Source organism: Acipenser ruthenus, chromosome 10, assembly GCF_902713425.1.
Source record: "Acipenser ruthenus chromosome 10, fAciRut3.2 maternal haplotype, whole genome shotgun sequence".
Classification (NCBI taxonomy): domain Eukaryota; kingdom Metazoa; phylum Chordata; class Actinopteri; order Acipenseriformes; family Acipenseridae; genus Acipenser; species Acipenser ruthenus.
In genome coordinates, this window is record NC_081198.1 from 21,511,620 (window position 1) to 21,525,325 (window position 13,706).

At 48.7% G+C, this 13,706-nt stretch overlaps 9 non-coding genes and 1 pseudogene across 9 annotated transcripts; all 10 read right to left on the bottom strand.

The window, feature by feature from the left end:
• Window positions 1-300: 300 nt before the first annotated feature.
• Window positions 301-491, bottom strand: LOC131738270 (U2 spliceosomal RNA). The gene has a single exon (XR_009329834.1). It is a non-coding gene; the product is annotated as a U2 spliceosomal RNA (small nuclear RNA).
• Window positions 492-1,089: 598 nt separating this feature from the next.
• Window positions 1,090-1,280, bottom strand: LOC131738469 (U2 spliceosomal RNA). Its single transcript, XR_009329983.1, has one exon. It is a non-coding gene; the product is annotated as a U2 spliceosomal RNA (small nuclear RNA).
• A 590-nt stretch (window positions 1,281-1,870) lies between these two features.
• Window positions 1,871-2,061, bottom strand: LOC131738933 (U2 spliceosomal RNA). Its single transcript, XR_009330101.1, has one exon. It is a non-coding gene; the product is annotated as a U2 spliceosomal RNA (small nuclear RNA).
• Window positions 2,062-2,651: 590 nt separating this feature from the next.
• Window positions 2,652-2,842, bottom strand: LOC131738934 (U2 spliceosomal RNA). The gene has a single exon (XR_009330102.1). It is a non-coding gene; the product is annotated as a U2 spliceosomal RNA (small nuclear RNA).
• Window positions 2,843-3,427: 585 nt separating this feature from the next.
• Window positions 3,428-3,618, bottom strand: LOC131738935 (U2 spliceosomal RNA). The gene has a single exon (XR_009330103.1). It is a non-coding gene; the product is annotated as a U2 spliceosomal RNA (small nuclear RNA).
• A 598-nt stretch (window positions 3,619-4,216) lies between these two features.
• Window positions 4,217-4,407, bottom strand: LOC131738936 (U2 spliceosomal RNA). The gene has a single exon (XR_009330104.1). It is a non-coding gene; the product is annotated as a U2 spliceosomal RNA (small nuclear RNA).
• Window positions 4,408-4,986: 579 nt separating this feature from the next.
• Window positions 4,987-5,177, bottom strand: LOC131738301 (U2 spliceosomal RNA). Its single transcript, XR_009329865.1, has one exon. It is a non-coding gene; the product is annotated as a U2 spliceosomal RNA (small nuclear RNA).
• A 571-nt stretch (window positions 5,178-5,748) lies between these two features.
• On the bottom strand, window positions 5,749-5,939 carry LOC131738285 (U2 spliceosomal RNA). The gene has a single exon (XR_009329849.1). It is a non-coding gene; the product is annotated as a U2 spliceosomal RNA (small nuclear RNA).
• Window positions 5,940-6,538: 599 nt separating this feature from the next.
• Window positions 6,539-6,729, bottom strand: LOC131738937 (U2 spliceosomal RNA). The gene has a single exon (XR_009330105.1). It is a non-coding gene; the product is annotated as a U2 spliceosomal RNA (small nuclear RNA).
• Window positions 6,730-7,313: 584 nt separating this feature from the next.
• Window positions 7,314-7,468, bottom strand: LOC131738736 (U2 spliceosomal RNA; annotated as a pseudogene).
• Window positions 7,469-13,706: the final 6,238 nt, after the last annotated feature.

Below are 13,706 nucleotides of genomic sequence, written 5' to 3' on the forward strand. Positions count from 1 at the left end.
CTAAGAAGGTCTTGGCATAGGGACATGTTCCACCACACTTGTCTGGTTAGCTGCATGCTCCCAGGAAACAAACTGCTGCTGTCTACATCATCACCACATGTGAATAAAAGAAAGAAAGAAAGCAAGAAAGAAAGAGAAAGAAAGAGAGAAAGAAAGAAAGAGAGAAAGAAAGAAAGAAAGAAAAAAAAAAGAAGTAAAACGGCGGGAAAACTTGCATCAACACTGGCACTCTCCCTCCAGCAGGGGTAGACAAAATGCTCACAGGAGAGATCCAGATCTGACTTTGACCAACGTTAGAGAAAGGTGTGCACCGTTCCCGGAGGTACTGCAATACCGGGCCGATGCGTGGAGTGGACGGAGCAAGCCCCTGTTCCATCTCCCGATTCCAAAAATCAATTTAATATATGGTCCCCTGATAGGGGACGTATCAGATATTAAACTGATAAGAACAGATACTACACTTGATCTTAGCCAAAAGGCCGAAAAGCGATGGCGACTTGGCCCTTGCCCGGGGCCCCCCAGCCCGGACGGCACAGGGGGATTCAAAGGTGGGTGCAAAATTCCAAGCACAAGCAGACCCCCAAAAAACGGGCTGCTGCTTCCAGAGGGGAAATGTGCAATTTAAGCAGGAGAAAACAAAACAAAGCAAAAACACACACATAACACCAAAAACAAAACATAAACTGGCGGAGTGCGTCTTACAAATAGTCATGCCAAGCTGCTATGCTGTGCAAGGTGCCTTGGGTAACTACAACTGTGCCTCGCTGGCTGGCTGGCTTGCTAAGAAGGTCCTGGCATAGGGACATGTTCCACCACACTTGTCTGGTTAGCTGCATGCTCCCAGGAAACAAACTGCTGCTGTCTACATCATCACCACATGTGAATAAAAGAAAGAAAGACAGCAAGAAAGAAAGAGAGAAAGAAAGAGAGAAAGAGAGAAAGAAAGAGAGAAAGAAAGAAAGAGAGAAAGAAAAAAAAAGAAGTAAAACGGCGGGAAAACTTGCATCAACACTGGCACTCTCCCTCCAGCAGGGGTAGACAAAATGCTCACAGGAGAGATCCAGATCTGACTTTGACCAACGTTAGAGAAAGGTGTGCACCGTTCCCGGAGGTACTGCAATACCGGGCCGATGCGTGGAGTGGAAGGAGCAAGCCCCTGTTCCATCTCCCGATTCCAAAAATCAATTTAATATATGGTCCCCTGATAGGGGACGTATCAGATATTAAACTGATAAGAACAGATACTACACTTGATCTTAGCCAAAAGGCCGAGAAGCGATGGCGACTTGGCCCTTGCCCGGGGCCCCCCAGCCCGGACGGCACAGGGGGATTCAAAGGTGGGTGCAAAATTCCAAGCACAAGCAGACCCCCAAAAAACGGGCTGCTGCTTCCAGAGGGGAAATGTGCAATTTAAGCAGGAGAAAACAAAACAAAGTAAAAACACACACATAACACCAAAAACAAAACATAAACTGGCGGAGTGCGTCTTACAAATAGTCATGCCAAGCTGCTATGCTGTGCAAGGTGCCTTGGGTAACTACAACTGTGCCTCGCTGGCTGGCTGGCTTGCTAAGAAGGTCCTGGCATAGGGACATGTTCCACCACACTTGTCTGGTTAGCTGCATGCTCCCAGGAAACAACCTGCTGCTGTCTACATCATCACCACATGTGAATAAAAGAAAGAAAGACAGCAAGAAAGAAAGAGAGAAAGAAAGAGAGAAAGAGAGAAAGAAAGAAAGAAAGAGAGAAAGAAAAAAAAAGAAGTAAAACGGCGGGAAAACTTGCATCAACACTGGCACTCTCCCTCCAGCAGGGGTAGACAAAATGCTCACAGGAGAGATCCAGATCTGACTTTGACCAACGTTAGAGAAAGGTGTGCACCGTTCCCGGAGGTACTGCAATACCGGGCCGATGCGTGGAGTGGACGGAGCAAGCCCCTGTTCCATCTCCCGATTCCAAAAATCAATTTAATATATGGTCCCCTGATAGGGGACGTATCAGATATTAAACTGATAAGAACAGATACTACACTTGATCTTAGCCAAAAGGCCGAGAAGCGATGGCGACTTGGCCCTTGCCCGGGGCCCCCCAGCCCGGACGGCACAGGGGGATTCAAAGGTGGGTGCAAAATTCCAAGCACAAGCAGACCCCCAAAAAACGGGCTGCTGCTTCCAGAGGGGAAATGTGCAATTTAAGCAGGAGAAAACAAAACAAAGCAAAAACACACACATAACACCAAAAACAAAACATAAACTGGCGGAGTGCGTCTTACAAATAGTCATGCCAAGCTGCTATGCTGTGCAAGGTGCCTTGGGTAACTACAACTGTGCCTCGCTGGCTGGCTGGCTTGCTAAGAAGGTCCTGGCATAGGGACATGTTCCACCACACTTGTCTGGTTAGCTGCATGCTCCCAGGAAACAACCTGCTGCTGTCTACATCATCACCACATGTGAATAAAAGAAAGAAAGACAGCAAGAAAGAAAGAGAGAAAGAAAGAGAGAAAGAGAGAAAGAAAGAAAGAAAGAGAGAAAGAAAAAAAAAGAAGTAAAACGGCGGGAAAACTTGCATCAACACTGGCACTCTCCCTCCAGCAGGGGTAGACAAAATGCTCACAGGAGAGATCCAGATCTGACTTTGACCAACGTTAGAGAAAGGTGTGCACCGTTCCCGGAGGTACTGCAATACCGGGCCGATGCGTGGAGTGGACGGAGCAAGCCCCTGTTCCATCTCCCGATTCCAAAAATCAATTTAATATATGGTCCCCTGATAGGGGACGTATCAGATATTAAACTGATAAGAACAGATACTACACTTGATCTTAGCCAAAAGGCCGAGAAGCGATGGCGACTTGGCCCTTGCCCGGGGCCCCCCAGCCCGGACGGCACAGGGGGATTCAAAGGTGGGTGCAAAATTCCAAGCACAAGCAGACCCCCAAAAAACGGGCTGCTGCTTCCAGAGGGGAAATGTGCAATTTAAGCAGGAGAAAACAAAACAAAGCAAAAACACACACATAACACCAAAAACAAAACATAAACTGGCGGAGTGCGTCTTACAAATAGTCATGCCAAGCTGCTATGCTGTGCAAGGTGCCTTGGGTAACTACAACTGTGCCTCGCTGGCTGGCTGGCTTGCTAAGAAGGTCCTGGCATAGGGACATGTTCCACCACACTTGTCTGGTTAGCTGCATGCTCCCAGGAAACAACCTGCTGCTGTCTACATCATCACCACATGTGAATAAAAGAAAGAAAGACAGCAAGAAAGAAAGAGAGAAAGAAAGAGAGAAAGAGAGAAAGAAAGAAAGAGAAAAAGAAAAAAAAGAAGTAAAACGGCGGGAAAACTTGCATCAACACTGGCACTCTCCCTCCAGCAGGGGTAGACAAAATGCTCACAGGAGAGATCCAGATCTGACTTTGACCAACGTTAGAGAAAGGTGTGCACCGTTCCCGGAGGTACTGCAATACCGGGCCGATGCGTGGAGTGGACGGAGCAAGCCCCTGTTCCATCTCCCGATTCCAAAAATCAATTTAATATATGGTCCCCTGATAGGGGACGTATCAGATATTAAACTGATAAGAACAGATACTACACTTGATCTTAGCCAAAAGGCCGAGAAGCGATGGCGACTTGGCCCTTGCCCGGGGCCCCCCAGCCCGGACGGCACAGGGGGATTCAAAGGTGGGTGCAAAATTCCAAGCACAAGCAGACCCCCAAAAAACGGGCTGCTGCTTCTAGAGGGGAAATGTGCAATTTAAGCAGGAGAAAACAAAACAAAGCAAAAACACACACATAACACCAAAAACAAAACATAAACTGGCGGAGTGCGTCTTACAAATAGTCATGCCAAGCTGCTATGCTGTGCAAGGTGCCTTGGGTAACTACAACTGTGCCTCGCTGGCTGGCTGGCTTGCTAAGAAGGTCCTGGCATAGGGACATGTTCCACCACACTTGTCTGGTTAGCTGCATGCTCCCAGGAAACAACCTGCTGCTGTCTACATCATCACCACATGTGAATAAAAGAAAGAAAGACAGCAAGAAAGAAAGAGAGAAAGAAAGAGAGAAAGAGAGAAAGAAAGAGAGAAAGAAAGAAAGAGAGAAAGAAAAAAAAAGAAGTAAAACGGCGGGAAAACTTGCATCAACACTGGCACTCTCCCTCCAGCAGGGGTAGACAAAATGCTCACAGGAGAGATCCAGATCTGACTTTGACCAACGTTAGAGAAAGGTGTGCACCGTTCCCGGAGGTACTGCAATACCGGGCCGATGCGTGGAGTGGACGGAGCAAGCCCCTGTTCCATCTCCCGATTCCAAAAATCAATTTAATATATGGTCCCCTGATAGGGGACGTATCAGATATTAAACTGATAAGAACAGATACTACACTTGATCTTAGCCAAAAGGCCGAGAAGCGATGGCGACTTGGCCCTTGCCCGGGGCCCCCCAGCCCGGACGGCACAGGGGGATTCAAAGGTGGGTGCAAAATTCCAAGCACAAGCAGACCCCCAAAAAACGGGCTGCTGCTTCCAGAGGGGAAATGTGCAATTTAAGCAGGAGAAAACAAAACAAAGCAAAAACACACACATAACACCAAAAACAAAACATAAACTGGCGGAGTGCGTCTTACAAATAGTCATGCCAAGCTGCTATGCTGTGCAAGGTGCCTTGGGTAACTACAACTGTGCCTCGCTGGCTGGCTGGCTTGCTAAGAAGGTCCTGGCATAGGGACATGTTCCACCACACTTGTCTGGTTAGCTGCATGCTCCCAGGAAACAACCTGCTGCTGTCTACATCATCACCACATATGAATAAAAGAAAGAAAGACAGCGAGAAAGAAAGAGAGAAAGAGAGAAAGAAAGAGAGAAAGAGAGAAAGAAAAAAAAAAGAAGTAAAACGGCGGGAAAACTTGCATCAACACTGGCACTCTCCCTCCAGCAGGGGTAGACAAAATGCTCACAGGAGAGATCCAGATCTGACTTTGACCAACGTTAGAGAAAGGTGTGCACCGTTCCCGGAGGTACTGCAATACCGGGCCGATGCGTGGAGTGGACGGAGCAAGCCCCTGTTCCATCTCCCGATTCCAAAAATCAATTTAATATATGGTCCCCTGATAGGGGACGTATCAGATATTAAACTGATAAGAACAGATACTACACTTCATCTTAGCCAAAAGGCCGAGAAGCGATGGCGACTTGGCCCTTGCCCGGGGCCCCCCAGCCCGGACGGCACAGGGGGATTCAAAGGTGGGTGCAAAATTTCAAGCACAAGCAGACCCCAAAAAAACGGGCTGCTGCTTCCAGAGGGGAAATGTGCAATTTAAGCAGGATAAAACAAAACAAAGCAAAAACACACACATAACACCAAAAACAAAACATAAACTGGCGGAGTGCGTCTTACAATTAGTCATGCCAAGCTGCTATGCTGTGCAAGGTGCCTTTGGTAACTACAACTGTGCCTCGCTGGCTGGCTGGCTTGCTAAGAAGGTCCTGGCATAGGGACATGTTCCACCACACTTGTCTGGTTAGCTGCATGCTCCCAGGAAACAAACTGCTGCTGTCTACATCATCACCACATGTGAATAAAAGAAAGAAAGACAGCAAGAAAGAAAGAGAGAAAGAGAGAGAGAAAGAGAGAAAGAAAGAAAAAAGAAGTAAAACGGCGGGAAAACTTGCATCAACACTGGCACTCTCCCTCCAGCAGGGGTAGACAAAATGCTCACAGGAGAGATCCAGATCTGACTTTGACCAACGTTAGAGAAAGGTGTGCACCATTCCCGGATGTACTGCAATACCGGGCCGATGCGTGGAGTGGACGGAGCAAGCCCCTGTTCCATCTCCCGATTCCAAAAATCAATTTAATATATGGTCCCCTGATAAGGGACGTATCAGATATTAAACTGATAAGAACAGATACTACACTTGATCTTAGCCAAAAGGCCGAGAAGCGATGGCGACTTGGCCCTTGCCCGGGGCCCCCCAGCCCGGACGGCACAGGGGGATTCAAAGGTGGGTGCAAAATTTCAAGCACAAGCAGACCCCAAAAAAACGGGCTGCTGCTTCCAGAGGGGAAATGTGCAATTTAAGCAGGATAAAACAAAACAAAGCAAAAACACACACATAACACCAAAAACAAAACATAAACTGGCGGAGTGCGTCTTACAATTAGTCATGCCAAGCTGCTATGCTGTGCAAGGTGCCTTTGGTAACTACAACTGTGCCTCGCTGGCTGGCTGGCTTGCTAAGAAGGTCCTGGCATAGGGACATGTTCCACCACACTTGTCTGGTTAGCTGCATGCTCCCAGGAAACAACCTGCTGCTGTCTACATCATCACCACATGTGAATAAAAGAAAGAAAGACAGCAAGAAAGAAAGAGAGAAAGAAAGAGAGAAAGAGAGAAAGAAAGAGAGAAAGAAAGAAAGAGAGAAAGAAAAAAAAAAGAAGTAAAACGGCGGGAAAACTTGCATCAACACTGGCACTCTCCCTCCAGCAGGGGTAGACAAAATGCTCACAGGAGAGATCCAGATCTGACTTTGACCAACGTTAGAGAAAGGTGTGCACCGTTCCCGGAGGTACTGCAATACCGGGCCGATGCGTGGAGTGGACGGAGCAAGCCCCTGTTCCATCTCCCGATTCCAAAAATCAATTTAATATATGGTCCCCTGATAGGGGACGTATCAGATATTAAACTGATAAGAACAGATACTACACTTGATCTTAGCCAAAAGGCCGAGAAGCGATGGCGACTTGGCCCTTGCCCGGGGCCCCCCAGCCCGGACGGCACAGGGGGATTCAACGGTGGGTGCAAAATTTCAAGCACAAGCAGACCCCAAAAAAACGGGCTGCTGCTTCCAGAGGGGAAATGTGCAATTTAAGCAGGAGAAAACAAAACAAAGCAAAAACACACACATAACACCAAAAACAAAACATAAACTGGCGGAGTGCGTCTTACAAATAGTCATGCCAAGCTGCTATGCTGTGCAAGGTGCCTTGGGTAACTACAACTGTGCCTCGCTGGCTGGCTGGCTTGCTAAGAAGGTCCTGGCATAGGGACATGTTCCACCACACTTGTCTGGTTAGCTGCATGCTCCCAGGAAACAACCTGCTGCTGTCTACATCATCACCACATGTGAATAAAAGAAAGAAAGACAGCAAGAAAGAAAGAGAGAAAGAAAGAGAGAAAGAGAGAAAGAAAGAGAGAAAGAAAAAAAAAAAGAAGTAAAACGGCGGGAAAACTTGCATCAACACTGGCACTCTCCCTCCAGCAGGGGTAGACAAAATGCTCACAGGAGAGATCCAGATCTGACTTTGACCAACGTTAGAGAAAGGTGTGCACCGTTCCCGGAGGTACTGCAATACCGGGCCGATGCGTGGAGTGGACGGAGCAAGCCCCTGTTCCATCTCCCGATTCCAAAAATCAATTTAATATATGGTCCCCTGATAGGGGACGTATCAGATATTAATACTCTTTTATTGAGATTTTACCTTTTTTTACATTTACACCCATTCGTTTTTTCATTCATTTTACATTTCTTTTAAAGATGACATTCATGCATACAGACATACATTTTGTTTTAAAAGCATTTAAAACACATTTAAAAACACCAAGACAATTGTGCTTTGTACATGGTTAAAACAGACACAGATTAAAATCAACATGAAAAAAACCTGTGCTGTTTTAAAAGTGACTGGAAAAAAAGAACCATCTATAAAAAACCAGTGCTTGTGAGGGCCGGGGAGTGCTCTCTAAAAAGGTTCAAAAGTGAACATAAAACTAGATCTAAGACAGGGACAGGGGAAAAGGGACAGTGTATAAACAGTGAGTTAAAATTCTAAAATTTTAAAACACTTAAAATGTAACTTTTAATAGTTTACATTAAAAATCTTAAAGATACATAAAACAAAACAAAACAAAATCAAATAAAACATTCAAATTAAATCAAAGGTCCATAAAACTGAAACAAAAAGACTACATAAAACCAGGGCACCGTTGAAAAACGGTCATGCCAGCTAAAAAGGGCGGAATGCTGGCATGACAAAATAAATAAAAGGCTTAGCGGTGCCCCGTAGTCCCGCTCCTAGGAGCTAGCGGTTCCAGTTTTTTCCTTTATTCCATCTTCACGTCCTGAAGTCCGGCGATCCTCCACTCCGCGCAGGCCTTGTCCTTCCCGAGGGTCCGGATGTCCAGAATTACAAAGTCCTTGATAAGAGTTTGTGCCCTTCTGGTCGTGGTGATAGTGTCTAGCTCCTGCTTGTGATAGACACAGACGTTACGGCCTTCCCACAGGATCTGCTTGACAACATTGATGACACGCCAAACGCACTTAGCTGTGCTGGTAGTGATTCCTCCCGCAGGCCCATAGAGCACAGTCTCAGCGGTCATCTTGGCCGTGTCAGCAAACCTGTTTAGGAAGACAGAGACAGAGAGCCAGACACTGCCAGCCACATCACACTCCCAGAAGATATGGGCTGGTGTTTCTCTCTTGCGGCACTTTGCATAGGGGCATGTTTCTACTTGGGCTAGTCCCCTCCTGAACATGAACGCTCGAGTGGGGAGTGCACTGTGGACGGTGTTCCATGCTATATCCTTCTGGACATTACTGAGGCAGCTGTGAGACACATTCTCCCAGATTTTTTGGCTTTGGGTGAGGGAGAAAGTAGCTACTTTTTCAATTTCCTGGGAACCGGCAAGATATTTAGTTACAGCCTTGTATTCCCAGGAGGCCAATTTTGCTTTATCTAAGCCCAATTTATATATAGTGTCCCTTAAGGTTCTATAATACAATGGGGGGTCCCAGGAGTACGGCACGGTGTTATCAATAGTGCAGAGGCCCAAGGCCCTGAGACAGGTGGCAAAATAGAAACGATTCATGTAACATACCTTCCTGTCCAGGGCCTGGATGTTCTTGATAGTTTGCGTGAGCCCCTGCACTCGGGTGAGCTGCACAACGTCCGGGACCCCCTTACCTCCCTTCTTGTCGGCTTTACTCAGGGTGGCTCGCTTTACCCTCTCCATCTTGCTGCCCCAGATAAAGCGGTGGATAATGCGGTCCACCACTTTTTTGGTGGTCCTGTCTGGGGGAAAGATTTTTCCTACATAAGAGAGGATGGGGAACAGTATAGACTTGGTTATTAATACTCTACCCGTCATTGTTAAGGATCTTGTGCTCCATCCGCCAATCTTTTTACGGACCTGGTTAATGGCCGCCGTCCAGCTCTGGGCCCCCGAGCTATTGTTCTCGAAAATGAGGCCCAGAATCTTGATTTTGTCCTTTTTGACAGGGTACATGTCCGACAGTTCCCTATCTACCTGCCAATTTTTAGACACGTAGACTTCGCTCTTGGACTTATTAATCACTGCCCCGGTCGCCGTGCAGTACTTCTCAAGGATATTACTAATCCGAGGTACCGACGATGTGTTGGTGCAAATGAGTGACACATCGTCCATATATGCTGTTGTTTTGACCTGGACCCCGTTGGATCCAGGCAGCTGGAAACCAGTTATATTGGTATCCCTACGAATTGCCTGCAGGAGGGGTTCAATGCACACGACATATAGCAGTGGGGATAGTGGGCAACCCTGTCTGACCCCTGACTGGATAGATATTTTACCAGTCAGGTGCCTGTTCACCAAGACTCGGGTACTAATGTTTGTATAGATGGTTTTAACCCACTCCCTAAGTCCAGGAGCGAATTTCATCTGGTCCATCACTTTGTACATATATTCATGGCTTACCCTATCGAACGCCTTCTCCTGGTCAAGGTTGAACAGGCAGAGGGGATGGTTCCGTTCTCTAGAATAAGCCAGAATGTCCCTTGTTAACATTAAAATATCCGTGATGGACCTCCCTGGGACGCCACAAGCCTGGTCAGGGCCAATGACCAAAGGGAGGTGTACTTGTAGCCGGAGCATCAGAGCTTTGGCTAGTATCTTGTAATCCACGCAAAGGAGGCTGATTGGGCGCCAATTCCGTAGATCTTTAACTTCCCCTTTCTTATGAAGGAGAGTAATTACACTCTCCCGCATAGAAGGGCCCAACCGCTTCTCCCTGTAGACCGCTCTGTAGACCTCCGCTAAATGGACTTTTAGTGTGTCCCAAAAAAGATGATAATACTCACCCGGGATGCCATCTGGACCTGGCGTCTTACCGGTGTTCATGGTCTTAACCGCCTGGGTGAGCTCCTCCAGCGTGAGTTCTGGGTCCTTCTCCTCCTCCTCGTCGTCCCGCACTGAGTCAGGCTCCAACTGGCTCAGGAACCACTCTATCAGGGTGTCATCTGTAGCTTTGATGTTATACAGGTCCCTATAGAAGTTCTCTACCACTTTTTTCACTCCCTCACTATCCTCTACTATCCTCCCCCTGCTGTCGAGCATGGAGGACATCAAGTGCCGCTTCTCCCTCGTTTTCTGGAAGAATGAAGCGAGTACACTTTTCGTCTTCCTCCATTTTTTGCACTTTTGCATTGTGCATGACCTTTCGTTGTTCCTCCCTACAAAGCACTGAAAGATCTAGCTTGGTCTGGGCTATCTCGTCGCTTACAGGGAACCCCCGAAGCTGAAGCAGGCTCAGACGCTGGAGGGCAGCATTCAGGTGTTTATATTTGGCCCTCCTTTCTTTTGCTTTCCTCTTGCCTGCTGCTATGAAATAACCCTTAGTTCTCATTTTGACCATCTCCCACCACTCTATAGGGGAGTTGAATAGGTCACGCAAAGTGGTCCACTCAACAAGCCTGCTCTTATAGGCTGCAGCTATGGAGGGGTCATCGAGTAAGGAGGTGTTTAATTTCCAAACCCCTGACCCCATCTGGGAGGTCTGAGGGACCTGCAATGTTACCTGCAGGAGCCTATGGTCAGAGAAGAAGACGGCCTGGGTGTCTACTTCCGTCTTCGTAAGGGAGCTGGTATGCAGGACGAGATCTATACGGGAGAAGGAGGTCCCAGATGAGCTCACCCAGGTAAAGGGAGGCACCAGGTCCTTACCTGCATCACACAGGGAGAAATCAGATATTACGGAGGACAAGACTCTACTAGAGCGGTCGTTGCCTGGCCTGCTCCGGTCTACGTCCCTCAGAGCACAATTGAAGTCACCTGATACGATGACGGGTACGTTCTCCAGCAGGAGTGGACGCAGCTGTGGAAAAAATTGAACTCTTTCGTTTTGGTTAGTGGGTGCGTAGACATTGACCAGTCTGAGGGGAGTGTTGTTGTATGTCACATCCACGCTCAGAATTCTACCAGGTTCTACCTCCCTGCTGCTGCGGGAGGTAATAAATGGGTTTTTAAACAGGATACCTACTCCGTCGGCTCTGGCTATGTTGGAGCCCGACCAGAAGGAGTCCCCCAGGGTCCAACTCTCCTTCAGGTCCCTATAATCAGGGCTCGACGAAATACCACACTCCTGCAGAAAGATGAGATCTGCTTTCAAGTTAGCTAGATAGTTTAGTACATCAAATCTTTTTTGTGTCTCCCTGATGCTCCTGACATTAACAGACACACATATCAGGGCCATCAGGGTAGCTAACAAGAAAAGGAGTCGCTGCGTCCACCCCATAGCGACTATGATTGGGAGGTCGGGACACTCTTCCTACTCTTAGCTCTACGCTTGCTTCGAGGGGGCTTGGGCTTATTTGCAACTCCCATCACCCCTGAGAAGGTACTCACTGCTGCCTCGTCCAAGAAGGCACCGTCTTTATATGCACAGTACGTGGAGTTGTTGGGGCTATTCAACTCCCCACAAGGTAAGTCTGGTGGAACTTGCTCAGGGCCCCTCGGAACGTGTGGGTCAGCTTTGTCCTGGGGGGGGGTTATGACAGACAGCATTCTTTGGCTGTTACCGTCTGTTGAATTGGAGCTGTTAGCAGACTTCTGGCTTACCGCGTCCAGGGGTATTCCCATGTCCTCCAGTGCTGTATCTAGGAGGACCTCTAGGGGGCCCCTGGTTTTGCCCATACAAGGGAGGGGGTCAAGGATGCTTTGAAGGGAGGCCCTTCGCTTGAAGAGGGTCATTGCTACAGAGGTACTGCTGGTCAGGGAAGGTGTTGACCCCGACCTCTCCCTCGGTGCATTAGTGAACACCTCTTCTGCGAGGTGTGCTAGGGTTTGTGCCAACGACTGGGAAGGCTGGCTGGGGATGCCCTGGCTGGCTGCTACCTGCCCACTAGGCGGCAGTGTAGCCGTCCCACTCGCCTCCGTCTCTGCCTGCGAGGGCAAGACTGGGGACTTTGTGTGGACATTATCTGGTTTTGGATCTATGGGGGCCACCTGCAACTTGCTGTCTTTGATCTTGGTCTTCTTTCTTTTCCCCCCCTCGTCTCTACCCTTTCTTTTCCCCACCCTCTGCTGGTTCTTCACTCCCTTCCCCTCCTTCTCACTCTCACTTTCACTGTCGCTTTCGCTTTCCTCCCCCACGGACTCAATCCTTATGGCGTCATAACGAGAGCCGAGGGGGTGTGCTGGCGCTGAGAGGGCCCTACTCAGGGGGGGGCCGCTGCTGGGTCCGGGCTCCCTCCCTGCCTCGTGTTCTGTATCAGAGGAGCTACTGGAGGAGCTAGTGGAGTAGCTGTTGTACTCTCTCTCTGGGCTGGGGGAAGGGGTCCTCGTAAAACGGGACATGTCTCGGGGGCGGGGGGGTGAGGGGGGTGCTGGTGATGATGGTGGTGCTGGAGTCTGGGTTTTGGATACTGTTGGTGGTGATGTGGACTGATCTTTGTTACTTGCTCCCTCTTCCTGCTCAGGCCTAGGCTTGTTCGTATTTGCCTTGCTGGCTCTGGCCATGTTGGCATAGGAAGAGGGGCAGTCCTTAAACAGGTGCCCCTTCTTTCCACACAAATTGCACTGCCTCTCTTCTCTGCAGTGGCTGTTCTCGTGGGGGGCGCCGCAGTTCCTGCACTTGACTACAGTACATGCGGCCGCCAGGTGTCCTAATTCCCCACATTTCCTGCAGAGTTTTGGCATCCCATTATAGAATACCAGCCCTCTGTTGGGCCCTAACACTATGGAGTTTGGAATGTGGCGGACGCCTCCAATGCCCGATGGATCAACATTGAGGCGTACCAGCCACTTTCTGGCTCCTGTCCAAACCCCATCTTCATCTGTAATTTTCCTCCCTTCTGATGACACCCTCCCATAGCGGTTAAGCCATGTTGTAATATCATAGTCGCTAACAGCCTCATTGAAAAATTGGACAGTAACAACTTTCATTTCTCTGTCTGTCAGTGCATCCACACAAAATTCTTTGTATGGAGCGAGATATTTATTCTCCCCCCAAAAGGACCACATTTCTTGTAACTTTTGGGGGTTCCTAAAACTGACCTCAAACACTTCCTTAAGCCCTGGCAATTTCACCAAACAATTCAAGTCAGAAGGGGAAAAACCCATACCCCTCTGAAGAATGGTCCGGCTGAACTCCAGTCTCGTCAGTCCTGGTTCCGTTTCCTCTTGCTGGGTCCTTGTGAAGCGCACTGCATTGTGCCTCCTGGTCTCCTGGGTTGGCCGGAACGCCATCCTTCAGCTGGCTCCTCCGATTGGGGTGGGAGAAGCCTCTGGACGTCCGGGTTGTCTCTCTCTACGGAAAAGAGACAACGTAAGCAGCAAATCTGGGCAGTTGAAGGAACTATTACTTTAGTCCCTGAGGAGATGGTCGCCTCGCAAGAGGGACCCCCTCCCCAGGTGAACGGTGTCCTTCCCTGGCGGAGTAGGGGGCGCTGCTTGGCACTGA